General features: G+C 38.8%; 1 long non-coding RNA gene across 1 annotated transcript; it reads left to right on the top strand.

Moving 5' to 3' along the window:
* The first annotated feature begins 951 nt into the window (after positions 1-951).
* On the top strand, positions 952-4,998 carry LOC140916942 (uncharacterized). The gene is made up of 2 exons (XR_012160693.1): positions 952-1,291; positions 3,242-4,998. It is a non-coding gene; the product is annotated as an uncharacterized lncRNA (long non-coding RNA).
* Positions 4,999-9,010: the final 4,012 nt, after the last annotated feature.

Here is a 9,010-nt window from a genome sequence, read left to right as displayed (position 1 = left end):
AAATGGACTCTAGAAACGGAGTTACTTTTGGGGTCTGATTCTGCAAACCAACTTCCAGGAGCATCAGATGTGCATCTGACAAGGCCCTGCTCCCTCCTCGTATCCAGGCCACCTGGCCAGTGGCTTGGTACGAGCAACTTTAAGGCTGGTAACTATGATAACAACCTTGCAGAACCTGTGTGCGTGTGTATGAATAAATGTGAAATTGAATGGAATGTTATAGCTATAACTAACTACTTTTAAGTGAGCTGTAGTTCACAAAAGCTTATGCTCAAATAAATTTGTTAGTCTCTAAGGTGCCACAAGTACTCCTTTTCTTTTTGCAAATACAGACTAACACGGCTGCTACTCTGAAACCTATGATTCTTTCTGCATTCACAGTAAATGTGGTATTTTGCCTTATCCCTTTTAATAAGATCCTGCTGGTTTTTATTTTATTGGTATAACATTTTGATGGAGAATTGCAGAAGGGGGAATATTGGTAAAAAAAACTCAGTTATTGTAAATATTGGGGTGCACACCACCAAGTAAACTTGGCATAATATGATCTGATTAACCAAACCTGCTGGCCTCCGGATAGTTAGCAGGAAAATAAGAAACTTATAATACAATTCTAAGCTACAATTATAGAATCCAAGTCCTATTGTTCACTGAAGTATCAGGGGCAACAAGAAGGCCTAAGGGCCAGGCAGTGCTGCTCGCTGGAACAAGGAGTAGCAGGATCAGAGAATCTACTCACTGAGTAATACCAGGAGTGACAAAGAGATTGAAAGACCTGTGTTAAGATGTTTAAAAGAAAACAGGGTAAGCTGGTACCAGAGGGAGGAATGGAGTCAGAAGGAACTCCAACCTCACCTTTTGTTAAAAAAATTACACCTTTTAAACAAATCCTTCAAAAATCTGAGCACAGTCCTTGGACTAAACAAGCCCTAGCTGATGTCTGCACTATTTCAGACCTAGAGGATAGATTGGCTCAGTATATCCTCACATACAAACCTTCTAGTGCTGCCAAAAGAGATGCAACAGCAATTTGGTTGTTGTGGGAGGCATGTAAGGATTCTTACCTCCGCTTGTCTTCATGTAAAGAGGAAAAGGCATCTTTACAGGAAAAGCTAAACCAAATGGAAAAGAGAGCAGACAATTGGAAGGTGCTGGCTAGAAATACCCAGAGTCAGCTGGAAATAGTGAAAGAGGCACTCCAGGAATGCAGAGAGAGAGAGAGAGAGAGAAAGATTCCTGCAGACCAAGCTAAAGCCTCTGAGAAAATTGGAAGAGAATCATGTGCTCCAAGGTATGGTAAAGAAATTAACCTTGAAGCAGGGCAGAGCACCTGCAAATCATAGTCATTGTGAGTCACTAATTAAGAGTCTGAGACAAAAAGTGGGCTTTGCCACTAAACAGGTAGCAGCCATTACAGCTGGTGAAAGGGGAGAAGGTCCTATGTATAGTACCCCCAGGCATAAATACAAAGAGAAAAGAGAGTGAAAAGTTAACTCTGCAGAGGCTGGGGGGAATTAAGCAGTTAAACTTTGTGAAAATGTTAAAAAGAAAAAGAGTTAGAGGAAAAGAATTCTTGGTTTCTTTGCAGCCATTCTGAAGGAAAAATGGGCCCTTTTCCAAAGGAATATCTGTAAATTAGCCAGGCAAAAATAAACGATCTGATTCAAATCATTTGACTGGACAATTTAGTCAAATTTGCTAAAAGAACATAAGAGGGTTCTATCGGAACTTAACTGCCTCATATGTATAAAGGGAATGTACGATGTAAAAACAGGTTTCAGAGTAACAGCCGTGTTAGTCTGTATTCGCAAAAAGAAAAGGAGTACTTGTGGCACCTTAGAGACTAACCAAAAACAGAGCAGTGTGGAAGGGATGTTAAGGAAAAGAAAATGTGTACGTATCTATCTCTGTGTGTAAATATGTAAAGTTCTAAGGACCATGTGGTTTTGTTTTTGTTTTAAATAATGCCACTAAAAATCCATTTGACTCTTTAATTCAAAATTGCAAAACTGACAGACCTTTTTGCTAGATACAGGTGATTAGTGTTGTTTGGCTTTGGGATTTGGCATTTAACCCTTAAGAGGTAACTCAGTGCTTTACAAAATTTAAAATGTTAAGTTGTGGCTGAGCAGGGCAGTCAAAATCAGGAGAATAGGAAAAGATTCTGGATTCTTTTTGTGTTTGTTTGGGGTTTTTTGGTAACAAAATAGCAGAAAAAGCTGTAGTAAAAAAAATAAGAAATTAAAAAAAGACAGTGCCCCTCTGAAGCAAAAGCAGGGGTGAGGTGCACAAAACAAAAAAAAGCAATGTTAGAAACACTCTAACAACTCTTAAACTCTTAAAATGGCTCTGTGTAATCAGACTGCCACTTGGAAAAAGGTACATGAAAACTCTGTAAGCACAAAAGAAATAGTTATACCTTATGTAAAAATTTATATGGATAATGTTATAGAAGTTAAACTATGGAAGGAATGTGCATTTGCCCCAGAACATGTGCCAGGTATATTATAGAAGGAGTAAAAGAAATGCAAATATACCACGCTACTTAATTAAAATCCTATTAGGGCTCCAAAGCCATTTTTGAGATTGCTGTGTGTTTTGGGAGCAGGAGTTAAAAGTGAAAAGTAATCAAAGCTCTGGTAAAAGTTGATTGTGTCCTGTTTAAGACAGAGTCTCGAGCTGCTGATGGCTTTAAATCCAAAAACAAGCCAGAAAGCATCTGTGAAAATGCAAATTACCTCACTGGTAAAGAAAGCAGCACAAAGGAGCTGCAGATAAAGGACATACCTGGTCAGCAAACAAATTGTCTAAATAAAAGACATGGTATAACAAGATAACTTTAATAAATTTAATGATAATAAGCACCCCTGTAACAATATATAGTGTGTATGATTTTTGGAAAAATCCTTTAAGGTCATGTGGTAATGATGCTTCTCAACTATTATCTGTAAATAAACTTAAAAGCTTAACACAGCAGGAAAAACATTATAAACTTATAAGAAGGGAAACTTAGGTACCCCACCTCATGGATTTAATGACTAAAGAGTGGGATAATTTCCCCATAACCCTTAAAAGATAGAAGCCATTGAAATCTGGCCTGCCTATAGAACACACGCAGGAAAATGTGGGGGTAATTCTTCTGTTTTGCCTGCAATCAGCAAGGGTATTTGTAAAAGAAATATTTTAAATGATAAATCTGCCACCCCAAAAGGGGTAGAAACATGTTCTTTTTGTCTTTCAGAAAATCAGGAAAAGCTGATGCCAGCTGAAGAGCAATCCAATACCATGAATCTACTGTCACAATAGAAATTATGTTTTGTATTTTATGTTTTGCCTTGTGTTTTGTCTTGTTCCTAGCACTGTTGTGTGTTTAAAAAAAAATACTGCAGACCTGCAGGTAATTAAGAATAAATTAAGCTCTCTGTCCCAGCTACAGGACAGCCTAATAAAAAACAAAGAAAAAAGATCACTGTTTAATACTTATCAGTACAAACGGATGCAGTATGTTTCAAGCATTGTAAAACCAAACCTGTTAATTGGGGAAATTGTTGTCAAAATTGCACGCCAACAGTCTCTGGAGGCAAAGGTATGGAAGGTTAGCCCGCTCCCCATATTACACATGAGATCCTTCTGGCTACCCTGGACTTCGAGCCAGTGGGCTGGGACAGGAGGGAGGAAAGCTATTGGACACTACAGGTTGTACCAAATGGACTCCTCAAAAGTGGATGTGCCTCACCTTGCCTGTTGCCCCAGAATCTTGTAGTAAAGATACATCACTAGGATCATGTATGTGGGAAGAATTGGAATCACAAACTCAAATTGCCTCACAGTACCTTCTCTTGAATAGGCTACATAGAAAGTGACACTGACCATTATAAATCTTAGTGTCAAAAGGGAGATACTGTTGGATCATAATAAAGAAGTTCTGTATTAAAATCACAAATGAGTTTCATTCCCCACAGTTTAAATTCCCGGGTATTACTAATTAAGAGGTCTCTTGGTTTTCGGTCTCTTGTTTTTACTGTTTCTCTCCTGCTCTGTGTGAAACTTGCAAGCTGCTAGTTGTGTTAGTACATCCTAAGACAGAGTCTGTTCTCAAAGCAATTCTTTGTAACAGAAACAGCACACAGAGACTCCCGGCCCTTTTGTTGTATTTATCTTGCTTTGTTAACAATTGTGATTAAAATAGAGATAGAGGATGTATGTGGATGGATGCTTGGTGTGGATAATAAATGAATGATCAGGGAGGTGCCAGCCTAAGAATCCAGTGTGGATCAGCCGAAGAAGGCATCAAGTGGAAATAACCAGAGGACCCCTGGAGAGCAGACTGGAATCCACCCAACAGCCTCAAGGATGGGAGAACCAAAGAACAAGATAACATCTGGCAGCACGGAGCCGTCAGGAATGTGCCATCTGCTGATTGATTCAGCAACAGCATGATGAAGCAATTCCCATAGACTGGCATAGGAATAAATTCCTATAAAAATTGACTCTAGAAACGGATAGGTTAGTCTAGAAACTCTGGTTACAGTGTGTATGGTAACGCCCATTGTTTCATGTTCTCTATGTATATAAATCTCCCCACTGTATTTTTCACTGAATGCATCCGATGAAGTGAGCTGTAGCTCACGAAAGCTTATGCTCAAGTAAATTTGTTGATCTCTAAGGTGCCACAAGTACTCCTTTTCTTTTTTTTCTAGAAACTGAGTTACTTTGGGGTCTGATTCTGCAAACCAACTTCCAGGAGCATCAGATGTGCATCTGACAAGCCCCTGCTCCCTCCTCGTGTCCAGGCCACCTGGCCAATGGCTTGGTACGAGCAACTATAAGGCTGGTAACTGTGATAACAACCTTGCAGAATGTGTATGTGTGTGTGTGTGTATGAATGTGTGAAAAAATATGAAATTGAATGGAATGTTATAACTATAACTAACTGCTTACTAGGATTCTTTCTGTATTCACAATAAATGTGGCATTTTGCCGTATCCCCTTTAATAAGATTCTGCTGTTTTTTATTTTATTGGTATAACAATTCCACTACCTCCCTAAGTAACCCATTCCAGTGCTTCACCACCCTCCTAGTGAAATAGTTTTTACTAATATCCAATTTAGACCTCCCCAACTGCAACTTGAGACCATTGCTTCTTGTTCTGTCATCTGCCACCACTGAGAACAGCCTAGCTCCATCCTCTTTGGAACCACCCCCCTTCAGATAGTTAAAGGCTGCTATCAAATCCCACCTCTCTTGTCTCTTCTGCAGACTAAATAAGCCCAATTCCCTCAGTCTTTCCTCGTACATCATGTGCCCCAGTCCCCTAATCATTTTCATTGCCCTCCGTTGGACTCTCTCCAATTTGTCCACATCCTTTCTTCCTTTCTGTAGCCGGGGGAGGGGGCCAGAACTGGATGCAAAACTCCAGATGTGGCCTCACAGCATACGGTTCAAGAACAAGGCAAAGTGTGTACCTTGGGGAAGTTTTTAACCTAAACTGGTAAAAATAAGCTTAGGGGGTCTTTCATGCAGGTCCCCACATCTGTACCCTAAAGTTCAGAGTGGGGAAGGAACCTTGACACTGTCATTTGCACAACTGCCCAAGAAACTGATTTATGTTGTGTCATTTTAGGTCAAAGTTTTGGTATGGAAATGACTTAAAGTACACAAATTTTCCCATTACAAATTCTGTGAAAGACAGTAAACTATACTTTGACCTTTATGATGTTCAGTAATTTAAACATGGGCCATTAACATTCCCCTTTTTTCGTAGGCCATATAACCAGGGGGGAACAGGTGTAATGGACATCCAATCAAAATGCAAAATATTTAAAAGGTCAAATATAAGAGGCATTTAATTTCTTAGAGGTAATAAATTATGATAAGCAGAACACAAGAAATGGCAAACATGAAACCATTCCTGTGACAGTGACTGAAGTGAGAATATCCAGTGGAACAAACATACCAGTAGTCTAATCTAGTTAGAACATAACACACCAAATCCTGCCCTCAGCTCCACTAAGTTTATGGGCTTGTATGGATTGAGGGAAGAATTTAGAACAAAGACCTTTTATGTGGTCTTGGTAATTCTTCCTGAACATATGTTAGTTGTGGATGTAGCCTATAATACCAGAGTTCAGGTATCAAATTTCCTCCTTTGATCAACAGCTATGAGATTCAAGGTATAGCTCTAGGATATGAAATTAGCCCACCCTAATAGCTAGCTAGCAATTTAAGTGTTTCTTTCTAATGATTTTTAAGCTTGTGTATAGTGGGGGGGAAATGGCATGAAGAAAAACAAATGGTGCGTCCAAAGAGTGCTGTTATAGTTCAGCTATCATCATTTATCATCATCAACTACATGGCCGCTGGAGTGTCAATAGTTGGACATAAAGTTTCATATTTTATAAAGAGCCTAAAGAAGTGGTACACAGCTAACAGAACAGGGCAGGTTTTTAAAAAAATGCCTTTTTTAAAAATGCCTGCTTTTTCTGAAAAAATATGCAGATTTGGGTTGACTGAAACAATTTGCAAGTTCAAGTCAAATTTGCTGCATTGTTTTAGTTGAAAAAAGCAGAAAATTTACAAAATCTAAACATTTATTTTCATCTTTTTCAAAATGAAACACTTATTTTGATTCCCTTTTTCTTTAGAATTTTACTGCATTTTTATATGAAAAATCTGTTAAAAAAATCCTGATAATGAAACATTTCATTTTGGGCCAAATGAAATGTTTTGTTTGACCCAAACCAAAACATTTTTGACTTTCAGTTTGCTAAACACAAAAACAAGAACAAACTGATTTTTTTAATTCAGTTGCCAAACTGAAAAATCAGTTCTGCACAAAGTCCCTATGGGGAATGGAAAGGCCATCACACCTTTTTTTTTTTTTTTATGCTGCCTTTAAATAGGAAGAACTAAGTTAAACTAAAAAGGTCTGAAAAATAAGGAGGACTGAAAGTTTCCATTATCATTAAAGCAATAAAATGTCAGTTCAGAAAACCCTTTAACATTGTTTAAAATATTGTTTGCCCTGATCAATGTGAACCAACAGTTGGTTGAGACATTCTAGACACATGTGCTAATTTAGCAATAAGCCAGAATAGTACTACCTCCTACCCTGCTCTCAGGCTGAATTCTCACTCTGGCACCATGAGAAAATTACTCACTTTCCTCCCTGTGCCTGTCAGTTTGTCCCCCCTCCCCTGACTCAGTCTAACACAGCAGATATAGTTCAACAACCTGATCCTCCATCACTGAAGCAAAGATACAGTGGTGCAAATGAGGCTTTCAGCCTACACTACCCAAATTCAATCATCAGGACAACACAACATCAGTGTCCCTACAAGAAAAGAAGGCTCATGTTTTGTTCCATCATGAAACAAATGCCATCCTTAGTCTGAGTCTAACAGAAGTTTGTAGGAACATGTAGTACCTACAGAATCAGAAATAAGCCACATTCTGATCATATTTTTAGCTGTGGGCTTTTGACTGATTGCTTGTTCACAATAAAGCATGTAATAATTCAAATACAGCACCAAAACCACTTTTATAATCAGTTTTAACTTTCTGTAATGATTACACCCAGGCAGTATATCTATTTTGAGGTCTATTTTGCAGGGAAATAGTCATGCAGGTGTACCTAGCAGATGGCAATGAGAAGTCCTTCTGACAAATCAACTAATCAGCCTATTCGCTTTGCGGAACATTCAGATTTTTAATTCTCAAAACGAAAAAGGGTAGCAGAATTTTCTCCATTTCTAAGAGCTGCTTTTGCAATTCCCTGCCCTCGCCCCCTGCCCACAACACTTGGGTCCCTGCCTTTCTCACCAGAAAAACATCCTTGTCGAACGAATTGGTTGAACTGGAAACACAAAATTGTTTTTTAGTCCAGCAATGGAAAGGGCTGAGGTGCATGCACAGAGGGGGAGAAAAGAGTTGGGAACACACACCTGGCCTTAGCTCCAAAAGCACAGACAAACCAGCTCATGAAACTATATTATCAGAACTAACTTGCTCACCCAAAGGGAAGTATTGCCATTGATCTATGCTGTATCTGATTTTAGAATCAGGAAACCATGAACCAGGCAATGAAGGGTGAATTAGAGACAATACCACTCACCACAGCACCAATGCCTCTTCAACATACCAGCTTTCATAGTGTCAAAGAAGCTGGATAATACCTCCTCCCCCTCCTCCATGTTCTGTACCAGTTCAGCTAAATCCAGTAACAGTGTTTCCTGATCATTGTATTTTGTTGAGTAGATATGGCCTACAAGGAGCAGAGTTTGCTACATTGAGAGTGAAGTTCTGCATCTGTGCATGACCGCACAGTGTCATTATGACAGATGACAGATGACAGTAGCCCCACTTTGTCTAGAAAGCAAAAGAAAACAAACACTCAAAGAAATGATCTTGGAATCCCTGTTGCTTAATGCTTATTTACATGTGACTGCAATAACACTTTGTTTAAAAGTGCATCTCCTATTGTAAGTACACAGCTTATAAATAACACTAATCTAACCAGGCAACTGTTTGGTTCCATTAAAAAAAAAAAAAAAAACACCCTTGTAAGTTACCAGTAATATTTTCTCAGAGTAATACACTTTAAGAATGTCTAACAAGTAGGTGAGCTCATACAGCATTTTAAGAGAAGGGCTGACTTGAAAGCATCTCCCATAATCCATATCATATACATGTCCATGTTACCATAAGATTAAGCAACAGTGATCTAGTGTCAGAGACCAGACAAAATAAAGACAGGTCTCTGTCCAAGTAGTTTCCAAACTATAAAATACAATATTGTGAGCTTGATCTTGCCTTTCTTTGGTATTTTTGGGTGCAGAAATCAGGTGAGTATTCAGCATCTTTGGGGGAAATAATCAGGTCTTTTACTTTGGTGCCAAGATACGGATTTAGGACCCTGACTTCAGACCCCCGGCTTTGGAAACATGTGTTCATATCCTTTATTCATTGCAGTTGACAGCCTGGAACTTTGCCTTGTTCTACTCAGTTAAT

This window comes from Lepidochelys kempii, chromosome 9 (assembly GCF_965140265.1).
Source record: "Lepidochelys kempii isolate rLepKem1 chromosome 9, rLepKem1.hap2, whole genome shotgun sequence".
Classification (NCBI taxonomy): Eukaryota; Metazoa; Chordata; order Testudines; family Cheloniidae; genus Lepidochelys; species Lepidochelys kempii.
Note: the sequence above shows the minus strand (reverse complement) of the source record. Positions and strands in the feature narration are given on the sequence as shown.